At 39.4% G+C, this 19,834-nt stretch overlaps 1 pseudogene; it reads right to left on the reverse strand.

The window, feature by feature from the left end:
• Nucleotides 1-2,257: 2,257 nt before the first annotated feature.
• Nucleotides 2,258-9,322, reverse strand: LOC145472711 (uncharacterized; annotated as a pseudogene).
• Nucleotides 9,323-19,834: the final 10,512 nt, after the last annotated feature.

A 19,834-nucleotide genomic window follows, 5' to 3' on the forward strand; every position in this document is an offset into this window, starting at 1 on the left:
ATCTAGATAGCATAAAGTCAGTTTGTCTCAGCTGATAATTGTGTTTAGTGGGCTGAAATAGATTTCAAATTAGTGTGGGACATAGGTTATGTTTCGCTTTATTCATTAGAATACATATATCTTGGAGCCGTCTGTTGCACAAACATGCTTACAAACTGCTTTGGTCCCTTGTGCTTTTTATAGTAGTTTATTGCGATAATTAACATGAGAGGGGAGGTACTTATCGATTCAGGAAAAAAATTATGTTGACTGACAGGAAGACGTTTAAAGTTAACTTAAACTGAAAACCAGATGACCCTTGAAGGCTTTTTAAATATATTCTATTCTCAACGGTCTTCTCGTTTGTGTAACTCTATTTTGTTATGTTACGGAAAGTTTATGCACAAGCCCACTAGCTATACTACAGTTGGACTCCGAAAACTCTCAAGGGAGACGAAAAATAGGTGGAAATTGCGAGATTTTGAAACAACGGGGAGTTAACCGCGTTGGAAATGGCGGGGTTGAACTGTATATTTAACTGAAAGAAAAAAAAAAAAAAAAACAGCTGTGCACAGATTATGGCCTGGGAGACGTTCAGGCTAAATTAAAGTCGTCATTCACTCTAGAAATTTTCCACGGAAATAGATAAAGAAGGCAAAGGTGCAAAGGCAGTTGTTAAAATTTGTATCACGAAATTTGGATTGGACGAGATCTTATCATGCGAGTTAGCCTACGTAGCTGTCGTTTCCTTCTTCAGCGCGCGGAAGAGGTGAACGAAAAGATTGTTGTGTGCCACCCAAGCTTTTCGTTCACCTCTCGCACCCTTGGGAAGGAATCGACTGACTTTCGGTCAGAAGACCTCGAGCGTACAAGACTGTTGTGCTGTCTAGACACAACACAACCATAAGTTAATCAACTTCCGTTGTTTTTCAGGGGTTTTTTTTATAAAAAAAGGACAAGGACACTTTTGTTTGGCTAAAAACGGGGAAGAGGGTGACCAAGTGTTCAATTAATGTTTCAGCTCCAAGAATGCTTGGAGAGCCAAGAAAACAAACCCTAAGCCAAGGGGATCCACAATATGCGATGAAGAAGAGGGAGGTGGACCTTTTCTGGGACCACTGAGAGCATTCATGGGTAAAGAGGGGGCAACTTGTCATCCTCTCTGATTGAGTGGGCCTCCGGTAATCTAAAGTGATTGGATGGCGCTGGGCCTCCGAAAAGTGTGACGTGAGGAGTACTTCAACCACGTTCCCGTGTTTATTTGTCCATCTTAAAACTTTTTCCAAGAAAAAGGGTTAAGATACAAATCAAAGGTATAAATTGAGGATGAAAAATCTAGAACATCCATGACATTATTAGCAAAGTAATCAACCTCTCTAAATTAATTTAAATACAGACGTAAGTAAAACTTAATAATTGTAAATTACTTAGTTTCAGAAAGATTTCCATAGTTCATGCAAACAATTAACACATCTAACTAACTCAAGTTGGCACTTACACCTTTATCTCCTTAAAACTTCGAATGATTATTAAAGCAATCAAATTCTAAAGCACACAAACAAACCTTAGTATAGTACTTAGTTTCTCTAAGATTTGTAATGTCGATTCAAACAATTTTAATAAGTAAAAACATCTAAACCAACGCAAGTGTGCTATGTAATCTCCTTTAAAAAGCTTTGAATGTTCATTGAAGCAAATTTAATTCAACTGTACGGGAAGCAATTTCCATGTAGTACTTAGTTTTTCTAGGATTTCTATCGTTTATTCAAACAATTTACATATCTGCTAAAACTAACTTTTTGCTAAATATTACGAAGTGCTACGTGTAAGTGTTCATCCTAAGTGTATTGTTTCATTCTCAATGTCTTAACCAGAGCTGTTTCTTAGCATACGCTTTGGGAGGCGGAAAGGGAACAGAACATATTCCTGACTAAAATGACGCACTGTTGTTTATCTCGTGCGAGCAAATGTAGCAAGCAAGTATCGAGGTGGCAAAGTTCATTTTATTAGAGTGAAGAGCGCTGTAACGTTGCCACTTGACAAAGTTTTGAATGGTTTTTGATAACTTTTTGGCCGACATATTGCTTTTGACAACCTTCTGACGGCTCGCTTTTGTTTCAAATGACAAATCAAAATGCAACAACTATGAGAGGTGGAGTTATCATCTAACAATTCCTGCCTCTCCAACATCTCTGCCTCCCTACATTCTACAGATTCCTACAGGCGATCAAGACCTTTGTCAAGTGCCAATCTTCTGGTGATCGTCTCTGTAAGCGCTTTATAAGGCCGTTGTCGCAAAATCATGTGAAGTTATGTCACTTCTGGCTTCTTCCGCGGAGTGGAAAATGTCCAGGTATGCTTGATACGTCAACGGACGTATGCCATCTATGATCTTGTTATCTTCGCCACTTTCAATCGTGCGTGTGCGGACGTTTTGTTGTGGGACTCTACGGCAGTTACACAGGAGAAGATCTTTAAATCCTTTACGAAAGTCGACGTTAAATGTCACATAGATAGTGGGATTTATCATGCTGTTTGCATGACCCAATAAATAGCCAATGAAGGTGAGAATTGCCAGAGGACCGCAAAGAATGTTTTCACTGGCAAAGAAATAAATGACCTGGTTAATATACACGGGTAGCCAACACAGTGCAAAGATAATCATCACTATCGTCAGCATTTTGAGAACTGTCTTCTTGGACTTTTGAGCGCGGAGTTGGTTTTCAAGGGATGGATTTCCTGAAACTTTTCTTATCCAAAGTTTGTGAACGACAAAACCATACAGTACCGCCATTGTCAAAAGTGGAACCAGGTAAAAAACGATGAAGATAACAACGGTAAAATGTTTAGATGCCTCTTCCGTGAAAGACGGCGTCCAAATCTCCAAGCAGTACCATTTTCCCTTGAACATGATGACTTTCTGACCGTAAAGAATCGGAGAACTGACAGCGATGCCCACGATCCAAACAACTGCCATTATACCGTATGATATCCGAAAAGAAATGTTTCGCTAAAGAGGGTACATAATTGCCAAAAACCGGTCGACGGCAATTGCTGTCAAACTCAAAACTGAGCTTGCTATCGAGAGGGATTGGGTAAATGGGATGATCTTGCACAATATGTCAGAGAATACCCCCGTTTGACCAATCCATATGTCCTTTCACAAGCAGTTTAATGTTCACTGGCATGCCAAAGGCTGTAATCAAAAGACTGATCTGCCACGGCCATATTTACTATGAGATAATTTGTGACAGTTCGCATTTGCCTGTTTATATTAACGACACATATGACCAACACGTCACCGATTAGTGAACCGAACATGATGATGAAGTATGCAATAGTCTTGAAAACTTGCTCAGTCGGTGAATCGGAGTCATATGTGCACTGCGGTGATGCCGGAAGTAATGCAGAACTGGAATTGGTGAAGTTCTCAGTGGTGTTTGTAGTCATTTTCGGGGAGGAAAGTTCTGTCGCCAAAAAGAAGGAAGAAGGAATTCTTAGATAGTTGTCATTCTTGTACTGTCTTTTGCTCAATATCTATTTTGGGGGACACTCAGCTCCAATTTCAATGCTACGCTGATGTAGCGCAAAGTAGTATAAAGGTTTGCCCGTACGTTGTGCTCTCCAAGAAGTATTGTCGTTTGCCGACTGAAAGTGCCATATATACCTTTATTATATGGCCAGCTCCGTGAGCGGGCAAGATGAATCCAATCCTGCGCTGTGATGGAGCTATCTTGCCCGCTCGGGACTACTCGCCGTGTCCCGCAAGAAAAGTTTCCTCGAAAGCAATATAATAAATCCTTTATTGACCAAGCTTGTTCGGTCAAGACGGCTGGATATTGGACTCGTCCTTTTTTTTTGCGTGTTTATGAACCGAGACGGATTCGAGGTCCATAAACACGCAAAAAAACAAGATCTTGGATAATATACAGCCATCTTGACCGAACAAGCTTGGTCAATAACCCATACATATCCAAAAAATTTAGGAGAATCAAGTTTTGGCTGTAACACACTCATATGCAGATATTGGCGATGTTGTTTTGTCTTGGATAAAAATAGCGTTTGAACTGAAACAAACATGGAATATTGATAGTGCGCCATAGGTTGATGGATTCAATCAATTCGGGTTCGGATGTTAGAGAAGACCTAAACCTACGCATTGAAGAAAGATGTAGACTTTGTGTAGCTTAGTCCTTATTATGCGAGATAAAATAGCTATTTTTTGATTATGACGTAATTTTATCAATTACCTAGAGCCAGTTTGGCCCGGGCTAGCAGCACGACAAATTATTAACACCCTACGCGAAAACAACATGACAATAATATCTTAGAAAAGAAAATTGATGTTAGATTTCTTTTTATTTCTGCTTCTTTCTTATCAAAAGGTTCTTTTACAATTCAGTTCGTTGTCTCTTATTTATCCTGTTTCTTTAAAATTGATATAGTCGTACTATATTACCACATCTTTTTGTCAGAGGGCTTCTTTTTCTCCCAAATCGTTTGAGGGTTGCCCAATACACCTAAATTGAAAATGTTGTCGAGTCGCCTCGCTTCGACTCGAATCGTACGATTCCTCTCCTATGATGTCGACCCGTCATAGCGGAAGAACGTATACAACATTTTGCGTGTTATTTCGCGCGACGGTTGTAGAACGAACAATATGATGCATGGTGTGCAGCGAGCGTGTTGTCTAGCTATGGAAAGATGAATAAGGGCACTTGTTTCGTTCTAGTGCTGTATATTAGTTAGTCATTACGGCTCACAACTTGCAGTAGAATCCTGAAGAGAATTCATTGAGGCGGTAAACTCTGTCCACCTCTTGATGATGAAATCACCTGCTTTGGTCCCTTGAACTTTCTGTAGTATTTTTTTAGCGATAATTAACATGAGAGGGAAGGTACTTATCAATTCAGGAAAAAAAAAACATGTTGAGTGACAGAAAGACGTTTACAAATTAACTTACCCTGAAAACCAGATAACCCTTGAAGGCTTACAAATATATTCTATTCTCAACGGTCTTCCTTTTTGTATAATTAATTCTATGTTGTTATGTTACAGAAAGTTTGTTCACAGGCCCACTAGCTATACCACAGATGAACCCCGCATATTCCAAAATTACGGGAGTTCGAAATAGCCGATAGTAAATGAGTGAAGGACAAATCTAAGGAAAATCGTAGTTTGAACCTTACATGAATCTAGGTAATGGCTAAAAACTTAAAAGAACTTGGCATTTACGCCCTGGCGTGCGTGCAAGTTCAGAGTTTTATTGATTCTAATTCATTTCATCTTGCACCCACGTAACCAGGTGACTTTGCAAGAACTCAAATATATTTCAGACGCAAGCGCCATTGGTTTAAGATGATTTCCAGTCCGTACTGCGCATTCTCGAGAGTTCGTTTGCGTTTTTTATTTTGTTTCATGTAAGATATCACAAAATGTAAACGTTTCGCAACTACTTACATAAAGTAACTAAGTTTCAAAAGAGCCGCTATTATGAATGCGAAGCCGTAGAAGCTTTATGCTTCATGAAACGACTTCGCAGCTTTAAAAATCAATGAAGCTGTTGGAAAAATAATTTGAAAGCCCTCAAAGATATCGCCCCATGTAAGGGAATCCGGAATCCGGAATCCGGAATCCAACATATTTTTGCCTTTGTAATCCGGAATCCAGGCCTTTGGAATCCGGAATCCAGCCTTTGGAATCCGGAATCTAGCCTCTGGAATCTGATATCTGCTCGACTGCTCACTTGAAAGTATCATATTTGTCAACACGGCGGTGTTGTGGTCTTTGATTCTTAAATAGGCCAGGGCGCTTGCATCATTTGTTGAAGATCACCATTTTGACATGCACTGTATTGTCTTTGTGTCAGATTTGTGACATTTTTGGCCCTGAAATAACTTCAAGTACAGCGTACTTTTTTAGAACTGTCAACATTGTTCACGGGAGTTGCTCGGAACGCGTGGAATCCGGAATCCATAGGCATGGATTCCGGAATCCAGTCACCGGAATCCGGAATCCACGATGTGGAATGCGGAATCCAAGACCCTCTTGGATTCCTTTACATGAGGCGAAAAGATAAGGTATGTGTTTCGTAACAAATAATATCGATTCTTATTCCGAGTGAGCCGTTATCATGTTTACAAACATGATGAGACTGCGCAGTACGGACTGGAAATCATCTTTAAATCCTGCAATTAAAATTTAATGGCGCAATTTGTTTATGCAGGCATGAGCGAAATAAAGTGGATTTGGGATTATGAGTTAAACTGTCAGTGGATTATTGTCGTACGCGTTTTGAAGGGTTTAAATCGTTTGTTAGGATTTTTTTAGGACTGTGAGGAACCTAGTTGGAACAGAGGGCAAGGGTAATTGTATAATTTGTATCATGTGATTTTGATTGGACGAACGTAGCCGTCGTTTCAACTTCTTCCTTAGCGCGCGAAAGAGATAAAAGAAAAGCTTGTTTTGTGCCTCCCAAGCTTTTCGTTAACCTCTCGCACGCTTGGGATGAAATCGACTGCACACAAGCTATGCACAAGTTTAAATCATACCTTTGCAACTCTTAACAGTTCCTTGAAAGTTTAGAAACTAATAGCGTTCAAATTTAACATGCCGTAGTCAACTCCGTCTTGATGTTTTCGATTCGTTGGATCTTCTCTCGGAGCCACTGTGAGCATTCCCGGCTTTAGAGAAGGGAGTTGGCCCTCCTCTCTAATTACGTGGGCCTCCACCAGTTTAATTCCAGGGGATAGAGACTGAAGTGAGCTGGGCCACCGAAACTCGAGTCTATGGAGTCAAAAGTTTGACGACAGTAGCACTTCATCCCCATTTCCGTGTTTATTTAATTATCTTAAACTGATAAATTTAGAGTATAACTTGAGAATGAAAAATCTAGAACAATTTTTACAGGACGCAGAAAATAATCAACTTTTCTGTGTTCATTGGAGTAGTTAACGAACTTTAAAAAACCTAAGTTAAGTACTACAGCTTATTCAAAACAATTAACATATCTCAACCAACTCAAGTTTGGAACTTAACCTCCCTAAGATCTTAAGTGGTCATTGATTCATTTCTAATGTACATAGACAAACTAAGTGTAGTACTTTGTTTCTATAAGATTTGTGATGTCCATTCAAACAAGTTTTAATATGTTAAAACATCTGAACCAACGTAAGTATGCTATGTAATCTCCTTTTAAAAAACTTTAAATGTACATTAAAGCAATTTTAATTCAAATGTACACTACGACTGATTCCCATCTAGTACTTAGTTTTTCCAGGATTTCTATCGTTTATTCCAAAAATTTACATATCTGTTAAAACTTACTAGGTGCTTAATATCCCGAAGTGTTACGTGTAAATATTCTTGATGTGTTAACCCTCGGACGCACAAGCTAACTCATCCCTCCACCGTGATACAAATGGGGGCGGGGTGGATGAAACCCTCTCTGGGTTTTCGTTCTGTTAAGGAACAGCGAAATAAATTTTCATTGATTAGATGGCCCTGTGTTTGGTCTACAAGATGATACCATTTTTGTTGGTTATGACGTTAAATGACGTCATTTGAACCGCCCTCTTGGACTTTACTATTTTCTTATAAAGTCAAGAAATAACGGTAATTAACACAAAATCAAGCCAGAATACTTGGAATTTCTGAAATTTGATCAAGAAAACTGGAAAAAATACAGAATTATCTCGAAAACGTTGGTTTTTGGCCAGACGTACATGAAATTTGATGCTTGTCATGGCAACCTCAAAAATGATGGACAGGCACTTGACACACTAAAATTTCCCCAGTACTCCTGTTAATCTCGTGGGAGCAAATGTAGCAAGCAAGTATCGAAATGGCAAAGGTCATTTTACTATAGTAAAGGGCGCTGTATCGTTGCCACTTGACAAAGTTTTGACTAGTAACTTTTGACAACTCTATGGCCAACATTTTTATTTTTGAAAACTTTCGGACAGCTCGCTCTCGCTTCATATGTTAAACCAAAATGTAACAACCAATTATGCGAGGTGCAGTTGACATCTAACAATTTGTGACTTCTTTGCATCCTACAGTTTTGCAATTTTATTTGTCATGAAGTTGTCAAAAGATGATCATGACCTTTGTAAAGCGACAATCTTGTAGCGATTGTCTCTGTAAGAGCTTCATAACGCCGTTGTCGCAAAATCACGTGAAGTTATGTCGCCTCTAGGTTCTTCCGCAGAGTGGGAAATGTTCGGGTGTGCTAGATAGGACGAAGGACGTATGCCATCTATGAACTCGTTATCTCTGCCAATTTCAACCCTGCGTGTGCGGATGTTTCTTTGTGGAGCAACTCTACGGCAGTTACACAGGAGAAGATCTTTAAATCCTTTACGAAAGTCAGCGTTAAATGTCACATAGATAGTGGGATTTATCATGCTGTTTGCATGACCCAAAAAATAGCCCAGGAAGGAAAGAACTCCCGGGGGACCGCAAGGAAAGTTCTCTTTATCGAAGAAATAAATGAACTGGCTAATGTACACGGGTAGCCAACACAGTGCAAAAAGAATCACTACTGTCATCAGCATTTTGAGAACTTTCTTCTTGGACTTTTGAGCGTGGAGTTGGTTCTCAAGGCTTGGATTTCCTGGAATTTTTCTCACCCAAAGTTTGTGAATGACAAAGCTATATAGTATAGCCATTGTTAGTAATGGAACCAGGTAAAAAACGACGAAGAGAACAATGGTCAAATGTTTAGATGCCCCTTCCGTGAAAGCCGGAGTCCAAATCTCCAAGCAGAACCATTCTCCCTTAATCATGATGACTTTCTGAGCGTAAAGAAATGGAGAAGTAACAGCGATGCTCACGATCCATACGACTACCATTATACCGTATGATACCTGAAAAGTCATGTATCGCTTTAAAGGAAACACGACTGCCAAAAATCGGTCAAAAGCGATTGCTGTCAAAGTCAAAACTGAGCTTGCTATCGAGAGGTATTGGGTAAATGGGATGATCTTGCACAATATGTCAGAGAATACCCCGTTTGACCAATCCATAGGTCCTGTCACAAGCAGTTTAATGGTCACTGGCATATTAAAGGCTGTAATCAGAAGGTCTGCCACGGCCATATTTACTGTGAGATAATTTGTGACAGTTCGCATTTGCCTGTTTATATTAACGACGCAGATGACCATCACGTTACCGATCAGTGAACAGAACATGATGATGAAGTACGCAATAGTCTTGAAAACTTGCTCAGTCGGTGAATCGGGGTCATATGTGCACTGCGGTGATGCCGGGAGTGATGCAGAACTGGAAATCGTGAAGTTCTCACTGGGATTTGTGGCCATTTTCGGAGAAGAAAGTTCTATTGCCAAAAAGAAAGTAAGAAGGAATTCATAGATAGTTGTCTTGTACTGTTTTTTGCTCAATATCTCAATATCTCAATATCAACTTGCTCAATATCTCAATATCAACTGGTGTTTGCCTCAGGAAAGTGAAGTGCTTTTTGCTTTTCTTGGTAATCTGGAAAAAATAGTTGCCTTTTGAATAACTTCCCTAGTTAGAAATTTAAAATTTACGCTGTTCAGTCAGAAGCTAGTGCGAGGTTTTTAATGAAATGGAGACTAAAAAATGTATTTTATTGTGAGGGACACCAAGTTGCCAAGGGACGCGGACTTCTCATTTAAATGAGCATCTGCTTTAGGTGCAGTCTCACAAGTGTTTCGAATATAACGCGTTGTGCTGTCGTTCAGGGGTGGGTGGCGCTTATTTAAAGTGCCCATGAAGTAAAAAACAATTGCTGCTTATTTGAAAGGCTTTTCAAAGTAAAGAAGATTGGCCTTTCCCTTTTTGGAATATCTTTTTTCATTCTAGAGATATTTACGTTTTTGTCTTATGCAAATGGGGAAAGTGATGACGTCATAGGTGGTCTCACTTGAACAGTAAAACACTGATTCAGGAATATCTCTAGAAATATTTGAGCAGTGTTCTTCAAACTTGGCACCACAAATGTGCATCACAAAAGAAACAGAATGACACCTTCTGTGTTGTTGCCATGGCAGCTCTTCTGGCTCCAGTCTCTTTCTGTGAAAAAACAAATATGCCAATTTGCAACCCTTTGAAAAGGGACAGAGGGTCTTGCTCGGAACACACATGATTCCCATACTGTCTTAACTGTCTCCACTAGATTGTTGGGAGTGGATGATCCTTGTTTAAGATAAAATCTGGTAATGTTAGTTTTAATTAAAACAGGACCAGCGGCATAAGTGTTATCATGGCAACGGCACGACGGGTGTCATTTTGTTTCTTCTGTGATATACATTTCTGGTGCCAAGTTTAAAGAACACTGCCTTAATATTTCTAGAGATATTCTTGATTGAGTGTTGAACTGTTTCAGTGGAACCACCTATGACGTCATCACTTATAATACAAAAACGTGAATATCTCTTATTCATAGGCACTTTATTTAAGGGCGGTGCTTGATAGAGGATGGCGATTTTTCTGGTAAAAATGGTATTAGAGCTTTCGCCACTCGTACTGATTCAAAACAAATCGCATCGGAAATGTTTGTGTCTTTGCTATAAAGGAAGTCACGTTTAAAGACTAAATGGTATCACTCTAAGTACGATTTGACTGCAAACTACTTGTAGAGAGCTAGTTAAAGTTAGAAATCGACGAAAGGTTCAGCCCTTTGCGTGTAATAATATTAAAGAACATATTGGCTTTCATTGTACGCTGTATGAACAGATGTTTTCATTTAACACTCAGCTTCAATTTCAATGCTACGCTGATGTAGTGCAAAGCAGTATAAAGTTTTGCCCATACGTTGTGCTCTCCAATTAAGAAGTGTTGATCGTTTGCCGACCGAGAGTGCCATATGTACGTATATCAAAAGAATTTAGGAGATTCAGGTTTTGGCTGTAACACACTCATAAGCAGATGTTGGCGATGTTGTTTTGTCTTGGATAAAAATAGCGTTTGAACTGAAACAAACATGGAAATTCATAGCGCGCCACAGGCTGAAGAAAGATGTAGACTTTGTGTAGCTTAGCCGTTATTATGCGAGATAAAATAGTTATTTTTTTTATTATTACGTAATTTTATCAATTAATTATGTAACACCCTACGCGAAAACAACATAACAATAATATCTTAGAAAAGAAAATTGATGTCAGATTTCTTTTTATTTCTGCTTCTTTCTCATCAAGAGGTTTTAATACAATTCAGTTCGTTGTCTCTTATTTATCCTGTTTCTGTAAAAGTGATATAGTCGTACTATATTACCACATCTTTTTGTCAGAGGGCTTCTTTTTTCTCAAATCGTTTGAGGGTTGCCCAATACACCTAAATTGAAAATATTGTGGAGTCGACTCGATTCGTCTCCTATGATGTCGACCCGTCATAGCGGAAGAACGTATACAACATTTTGCGTATTATTTCGTGCGACGGTTGTAGATCGAAGAATATGATGCACGGTGTGCAGCGAGCGTGTTGTCTAGCTATGGAAAGATGAATAAGGGCACTTGTTTCGTTCTAGTGCTGTATATTAGTTAGTCATTACGGCTCACAACTTGCAGTAGAATTCCGCTAAAAAAAATTCATTAAGGCCGTGAATTTACACTGTATCTGTATGAACTTCAGGTTCATAATCAATCAAGTGTTTAACATTTTTACTGCATGTGCACCAAACTCTGACTGAACAGCTTTGCCGGGGATAGTTTCTTACTATGATATGTGTCTGGTCTTAACAGGTACACGAATATGGATAAAGGCAGGAAAAACTCACCTTCTGATAGTCAAAAATGCTGAATCACTCGGTCCACCTCTTGATCATGAAACCACCTGCTTTGGTCCCTTGTACTTTTTATAATACTTTATTGCGACGATTAGCATAAGAGGGGAGGTACTTGTCGATTCAGGAAAAAAATTGTGTTGACTGACAGAGAGACATTTGCAAATTAACTTGCACTGAAAACCAGATGACCCTTGAAGGCTTACAAATATATTCTATTCTCAACGGTCTTCCTCTTTGTATAATTCTATATTGTTATGTTACGGAAAGTTTGTTCACAGGCCATCTCGCTATGCTACAGTTGGACCCCGAAATTTCGAACTCTCAAGGGAGATGAAAAATAGTTCGAAATTACAGGACTTCGATATAGCTTGACCGCATGATACCTGAAAAGTCAAGAATCACTTTAAAGGAAACATTACTGCCAAAAACCGGTCAACTGCGATTGCTGTCAAAGTCAATACTGAGCTTGCTATCGAGAGGGATTGGGTAAATGGGATGATCTTGCATAATACGTCAGAGAATACCCCGTTTGACCAATCGTCATTGTGGCTTGTAACAAGCAGTTTAAAGTTCACTGGCATGGTAAAGGCTGTAATCAGAAGGTCTGCCACGGCCACATTTACTATGAGATAATTTGTAACAGTTCGCATTTTCCTGTTTGTAATAACGACGGATATGAGCAACACGTTACCGATCAGTGAACAGAACATGATGATGAAGTACGCAGTTGTCTTGAAAAATTGCTCAGTCGGTGAATCGGGGTCATATGTGCACTGCGGTGATGCCGGGAGTGATGCAGAACTGGAATTCGTGACGTTGTCGCTCGTGTTTGTTGTCATTTGGGGAAGAAAGTCCTATTGACAAAAGGAATGTAACAAAAATAGTTAATAATAAAGTGTATTATCGTTTGTCTCACGATGTAGTCACTTGAGATGTAGATCGCCACGTTTCGACTGCTTACTGCTAGTCTCCTTCAGGCGATAAGGTCGACTGATTGCACGGTATCATTTATATCACAAAGGTCGGCTGTGATTGGTGCATTTCGATCCTCCTATTGTTCCATTGTTCCGGCGAGTAGCTGTTCCCTCAGTGGTCCGCTGTTCTACCGTTGTTGTGTTTCTTGATCGTGGGTATCCATGCTTCAGGAATTTCAATTCCACTATCCCTGTTGATGTTGTTAGGGTGAAGTCTTATGTGAATAGCTTCCTTGACCCTACGTGTGTACCAGTGAGGATCTCGATCAATAAACTTGACCTCATTCCAGAAAGGATAGTGGCCGGTCTCGTGGGTGTGTTCAGAAACGGCGGAGGTCTGGGTTCGGGCGAGTCGTATATCCCTGTCGTGTTCTTTGATCCTCTCCTGCATAGATCTCCCTGTTTCCCCCATGGAGACTTTGCCGCACTCACAGGGAATCCTGTAGACAAAACCATCTTGTTTAGCCGGGTTGACGGTGTCCTTTGGTCGCACTAAGTGTGACCGAAGTGTCGTGTCGGACTTAAAGACGGTGCGAATGCCTTGTTGTTCTAGGCAGCGGCGGAGAGACTCCGAAACTCCTTGGACATAAGGTAAAACGGCGGTGGATTTAAATCCCGCGACAGGCTCTCTTCTTAGGGTTGTTCGTGCCTTTGTGATCTTCTGTACAAAAGAGGAGGGATATCCGTTAGAAACAACTACAGATGACAGATGTTTCTTCTCTCCAGCGATTACTGATGGTTTGGTACCTGAGAAAAGTGGAGTATTTTTCGCTTTTTTTGGTTACCTGTTCAAGTTAAATGATATTTAGGAAATGTTGACTTTCGTCGCCATGGTTACTAACATGATAATCGCTTAAACTAAACTTAGATGTGTTGCTGTGTGATCGAAACATCATGGGATCTTCCTCGCATATCCTCGGAAATCTTCGGAAATTTTCGGAAAATGTTCGGAAACATTTGTCTGGCCTTCGGACAACTTTTGGAGAATCTTCGGAAATCTTTGGAAAGTGTTCAGAAATCTTTCGAAAATCGTAAAAAAAATTCGTCATTAGCATGTTTTTATAATAAACAGAATATTACATGCCCCTGCTGACCAAAAGACACGTGGGCTCTGGGAATGAGATTGATCTCTTTGCTGACACAGCGGAAAAATGACTGCGCATGCTCGGCTGTTTTCGCGGGTGAGTTCGCGTGCAGCAGGGCGCTTATATGTAGGGCGGTGAAACGAGCGGGTCCGAGCAAAAAGGTGTCATGCAGTAGACTGGGGTCCACTAACACGAGCAGATCCGCTTACTTACACTGGCACTTAGATATCTAAAGAAATTCCACGAAACCCCCTTCTATATGAAGCAGCAACGTTTTTGGTGCATTTTTGTTCTGAGGCAATGGGAAAAGGTTAGTTTTTCAGGTTGAAAACAGGACTGTAACGGTAGGGTAAGTAGGGTACTCACTTTATTAGTGCAGAGTGCACTATTGGAATGGTTATGGGGGTTGCCTGCCGCTAAGGAACTAAGGCCCTATGGCGCTAGGGGGTAAACTTTAACGTTTGTTTAATTAATTAATTTCAATTAATTAATTAGTCTAGAGGCAAGGAAGTAGTGGGAGTAGGGTGGGAAAGGTACATGTGTACTCTACGTAAAACACATTTCATCGCCGTCGCTTAACTTTGAACATCGCAAAGCTATATATTTGTTTCAGGTAACCCTTTGCTCTCCTTGTGGTACCATTCTCCTTAGAACAAAACTAATTTGCCCTAAAAGCATGCGTAGATTAGTTAGGGTTCGTGGCTTCTATATTAGGTGAAGGATACATTGCATACGGAATCACGCACAAATGTTGAGTGGTTTTCCTTATGGTAGAGCTCAACATGTAAGACGCATGCGTTCTAGCATTGTTAATGTTATACACTATCTTTACACGCAGTATTTTATATATCGTGTCATGTGACCAAGGACGGCAGTTATTTTTCAGGTAGCGCCAATTGTCCCTTTTTATTGCAAAAGTGAAACGTTACTGTGGCTGCGTAGCTTTTGGAATTACAAACAGGTCGGTTCAACAAATATCATCTGCTGTTTTCAATCTACAATAGTGTGCTTGTCAGGGTTCAAATATATTGCTTCTCCTTAGCGACTTGTTTATTTCTTGCCTTAATTGTGTCTGTAAGAGAGACCAAAAAGTTCTCAAGTTAGTGGCTTTAATACTCCGCAAATTGTGAATTTGTAACAAAAGAAACCAGGAAAATGCTCAAATATTGCTGCAGACGCCGTGGCACCTAATGAAAGCGCAAATTAATTTAATCAGTCTTTGAGGAGACTCATTCATATCGGCCAAGTAGCGCTGTTTATCTTCAATACTTTTCGTTGAAAAGCTTCTCAGCCATCAATATCGTTGTGTGTTAATTTTGAATTGTTTTATTGTTAACAACAAAGGTGGCAACAGAAAAAGAAAGTGGTATTTCGTGACTATCTGATAATTAAATTAGTTCTTGTTCATCGGTAAAAATTTGCATTTTTAGTAAAACATCGTCTCTGTTCCATTTCTTCATCACTACATCAGATATTTAACTTTCTTTCATTTATCTCCAAAAAACAAGGACATCTTCCGTATGTTTTGGAGAAAACAGGGGTTTCATATTACATGGCTTTGCGAGGAAAACAAAAGTATCAAGTTACAAAGTTGGCGTGAAGAGCTTAATTGTCACGTTTGCTGCTTCAGCGTATTGTTGAATTTAAAATGAACGAAAATCAACTTAAAGCACCAGTAGTAATTAATTTGTGCGTAATGTTTGGACCTTGAATGAAAATACAACCTTGAAACATACACACTGCAAAGGGGAAAAGCCGTAGCAGACTACCAAGGTAGACACAAACCGGAAGTGAACCGAGCAGGGGTGAGTACTTATGAGACTACTGTACCAGAGCTATCAATTGCGCTCTGTACTATCTGAGATTGTCTCACTAGTTTTTAATTAGCGTACAGCAGCTGATAAAATGTCGTCTTCTTCTTCTTCTGTAGTTATATTTGGTGTAACATTTATCGGAAGTGTGTAACCCCTCTTAATCGAAAGGCGACTATCTTTCATAATCATGACACCAATGTTTATCTTGGTCTGACAATCTACGTTACCTTTACGATCGAGCTTCTTTTTCTTTCCAGATTTGTTCTTAAAGTGCTTCGATCTGTCCTCTTCCTTTCGGGATCGAAATTGGACGAAGGTTAACAACCCTGATGCTCCACTGTCACTACCAGTGCCACTGGCACTGCAGCCACTTTCATCTTTCTTTGAGCCTTCATCGACACTATCTTCCCGCTCGGTGATGTTCTGCTTTAGACGATCCCCGCATTTGTGACAATATTTGGCCTAAGTGGACAGTTTTCCCTGCAAGAAGAGCAGAACATTTTCAAAATCGAAGGGAAACAATATCGCTTCCATGAAAAAGTGGATCGGTCCAGACCTCCCCAGCCATGATTCGTGCGCATTATATTTTTACTTTACTTTTGCAGCAGCTTTTATTTTTACAACCTTTATTTCTGCAGCAACTTTTGCACATGCAATTTTGCAGCACAAACCTTTTACATTTGCTGCAACATTTTTTCAATTTGCAGCACATTAAAAGCAATTTCAGCAAGTATCTTTATTATGCAGCAAGTTTTATTTGTGTGTAGAAAATTATTTAAAATTGCAGCAACTTGTAAATTTGCAGCAGAAATTATTAAAAATTGCAGCAACTTTTAAAATTGCAGCATGTCCCCTGTAGGCCGCCGTAATCTTCAACATATGTAAAATTTAGAGTGGAGTAATGTGGAGTACTCGTAAAAGAAGAAGCAGATCACAGCTTGGTCATGATAAGCGGAACATACATGCAATCGACACCGTCTTATTTTACTCAGATTTGAGCAGCTTTCGACAAAAATACTTGAGTGATATTCCAACAGACAAAATAGTATTGAGTTGTGGGCCAAAAATATCAAAAAGGCCTTTCAAAATACGCTACTTGTGGCTCAAAAATAAACTAAGAAAATTTGATTTCCGGTTCGTCGAGAGGATATTTTTGGCAGCCATTAATTGCACCGGAAGCGCGAAAGGTGCGTCCGTGCCAGTCCCTCTCCGTATCACACATTGGACCAAGAGAACCAAGAGCGGACTGCCCGTCTCACCGCGTGGCCTTTTTCCGCCCTGCGTGCAGTGTGCGAATGGACGCTCGATAAGGAGAACAAAGCATTTTTTTCTCCGAATTTGAAGCCATCAGTGGATGGAAATAAGTTTTATTATTTATAAAGGCATTGCGACTTCGATGGAGACCAGGAGGGAGAGGTCAACTTCGCTTGCGTAGCCATGCGATTGCGCGCCCCATGATCTTGGCCATTATGACGTCACTCGTAAGCCGGCCCGTGAAGTTTCAATGGCCGCTAAAATAATGACACCAGAAAAGTTTTTCATCCGATGATTGCTCAAAGAATTTGAAAGAAAGCGATCAACAGACCACAGGAATAAGATAACCTGTTAATATTTTGTCCAAAAATACTTTGGTTTTCAAAAACTAGATGTCAAAAGGATCAAAAACACGCAAAATTTCGAGATCGCTTAATTGAAAACGTGATTTAAAAGTGAAACTTTGTGCTCGTTTCATGGGCGATATCTGGAGAACCCAACAATGAACAACACAAACACAAAAATATGATCTTGATATGGTTTAAAACGTTTGAATGGTGATGAAAACGAATCATTTAAACTATGCATAAAAATGATCAGTGGGTTTAAATCCATTATTTTGTAGACGATAGCGTGGAGGACCTGCTGATCAATAATCGAAAACCTCGAAATATGAGAAAGTATTCGATGGAAAACGCTCCCTTACAAAGAAATTTAAGCTATCAAGTCATATGCTGAGTTGGAAAGTAAATAATGCACCAAAGAATTATTTTTGTGCCCTAAATTATCCGCAAAACCGTCGAAGATAACATTTTCTTCTGCGAGGCCAACTGACGCAAGCTTCCGAGCAGACGTGTGGATATTTTAGATGGTAAAATGATACAAAATCATTGTATGGGAGACCTAGATGAAACAGATGATATTCAGAATAACATGGACGAGACCTTAACAGAAAGGTGCTTCATTTCATGTGAAAATGTTCGTCAAATATGAGATCGGAGCAGGATCTGTTTCCTCGGGCGTCCGCATGCAGTGCAAAGCTGTTTCATGTCTCGCAGCTTCTTCTGAACTTCTGACAAGAAAGGCATCCTAAACTGTTGCTTTGGGTTCTAATTTTTTCTGTTAATTTCTCAGTGAGTTCACTTAAACCTGTATAGACTGTAAAAGAAAACTGTGTAGGATGTTACATGTAAAGAACTAAAAAATAGATAATCTGGTTCCAAGCAGCAAGTGAATTGAAGAGGAAAGAAAATATGAAATGGGACACTTCTTATGCTAAGCCATTGGCAATAAGAGTTAACTTATCCAGGAGAAACCTGTTGAGCCAAAATGACTTACCGCCAAAACAGAGTTCAGTACCCTAAGGAAGGTTGTGACAAAGGTGATCTCTTATTGTAACCAAACCCCTTATTTTCTAATAGTATCTGTCTTGAGACACCATGAAAGCTTTACTGCCTCTAAGTTTGAAATGATAATTAATTCTTTTCTTTATACTTTATGCTTTTAATTTTCATCACAGTAAATCGTATGTAAATAAAGATAGCTTCAACAGTTATTTTACATTAAGTTTAAACTGACCTACAAAGAAATATTGTAGAGAAGAGTGTCACAGAGGTTGTACTTTTAAACATGAACCCCAAGCTTGATTTCTCCCTAGCTCCATCCATCCTAGGTTCCCTGTTGCTTTTTGCATTGATGACTTTATTTTTGGCTTCAAGAGAATGCATCATGCAAGTGATAAGCGTACATTTTCCACAAATAACAAAAAAAACACACAAGATTGGGTTTTAAATGTTTAATTGACAGTACATTGACAATAAATGGATAGCTTTATATGGTCAGAAAATGGGCCTGCTTGGATGGTCTTGCAAAGGTAGTGGAAGATGGTAACCTACAATCAAATAAAACTCCCCTTAATATTCACCAGTTGAAAATTGAAGTAAATGTTGACGTGACCTCCCTTCCCTCTTTGGTTTTTATTTCGCCCCTAACTCTTTTCAACACAAAATGTAAACTAAAAGATAGATTTCCTAATGAGATCTAGCACCAGGAACTCAATATGTATTTACCATTAAAAAAACTAATTCTCACAATTAAATGATCCAACCCCATCCACCGTTTAAGTCCCGTCCAAGCAGATACAATGCGGTAATGTACATGGAGCTAATATCATAATTTGTAAAACATTATATAGCTCATTTCCGGTATCAATGTATTGAATTGAGGTCTTCAGATTTTCACATAAAGAATTTTTTTCAGCGCCCTCACCTGCACAAAGAAAAAATAAAATTTCTGAAGCATGTCAAACAAACTACAACAAACACTCTGCATAAAGCATTTTTGGATCCTGACATAAACAAAAGTTACAATATTGTTTAGGAATTAAAATAAATCAAACTTCAAATTCCTAAATTGTTGATCCAGTTGTGCCAATTTTGTAAACATCATAAGATCAGCAACAGGAACTCAAGGTGACCAGAGTTTGGATCTCAAGTTTTGTTATATAAGCATACATGATTACAGCCGACAGTGAGGTCCCTTATTTGGTCATAGGTAACAAAGAAAGCCCTCCCCCCAGTGACCCTAGATGAGTTAACTTTCACACCATTTTGTTGAGAAAGCGAAACACAAGTCACCCTTAGCAACATAACCAGGGTAACCCTGGTAGGCCTGATAACCTGTTTTCGTCAAAATACTGGCCTACCTGGGACAACTCATGGTATGAAGAAATCAAAATTAACTCACAAAACCCCACAGTGATCAAATGACTGAAAGGAAGCCAAAGGAAGAAGGACAACTGAGCATTAGAATATGAAAAAAGGTTTAAGTAATCCTGGAGGGACAACTTCATTTCATATAAATACTTGATAAAGTTGCCTCAGAAGGGTCTGATAGTGTTGTCTCCAGTACCCAACACCATATAAATGGGGCCTTGTACTCTCTCCTCCGTAGAGGCTCCCT

The sequence above is a fragment of the Orbicella franksi genome, chromosome 2, assembly GCF_964199315.1.
Source record: "Orbicella franksi chromosome 2, jaOrbFran1.1, whole genome shotgun sequence".
In the NCBI taxonomy this organism is placed as follows: domain Eukaryota; kingdom Metazoa; phylum Cnidaria; class Anthozoa; order Scleractinia; family Merulinidae; genus Orbicella; species Orbicella franksi.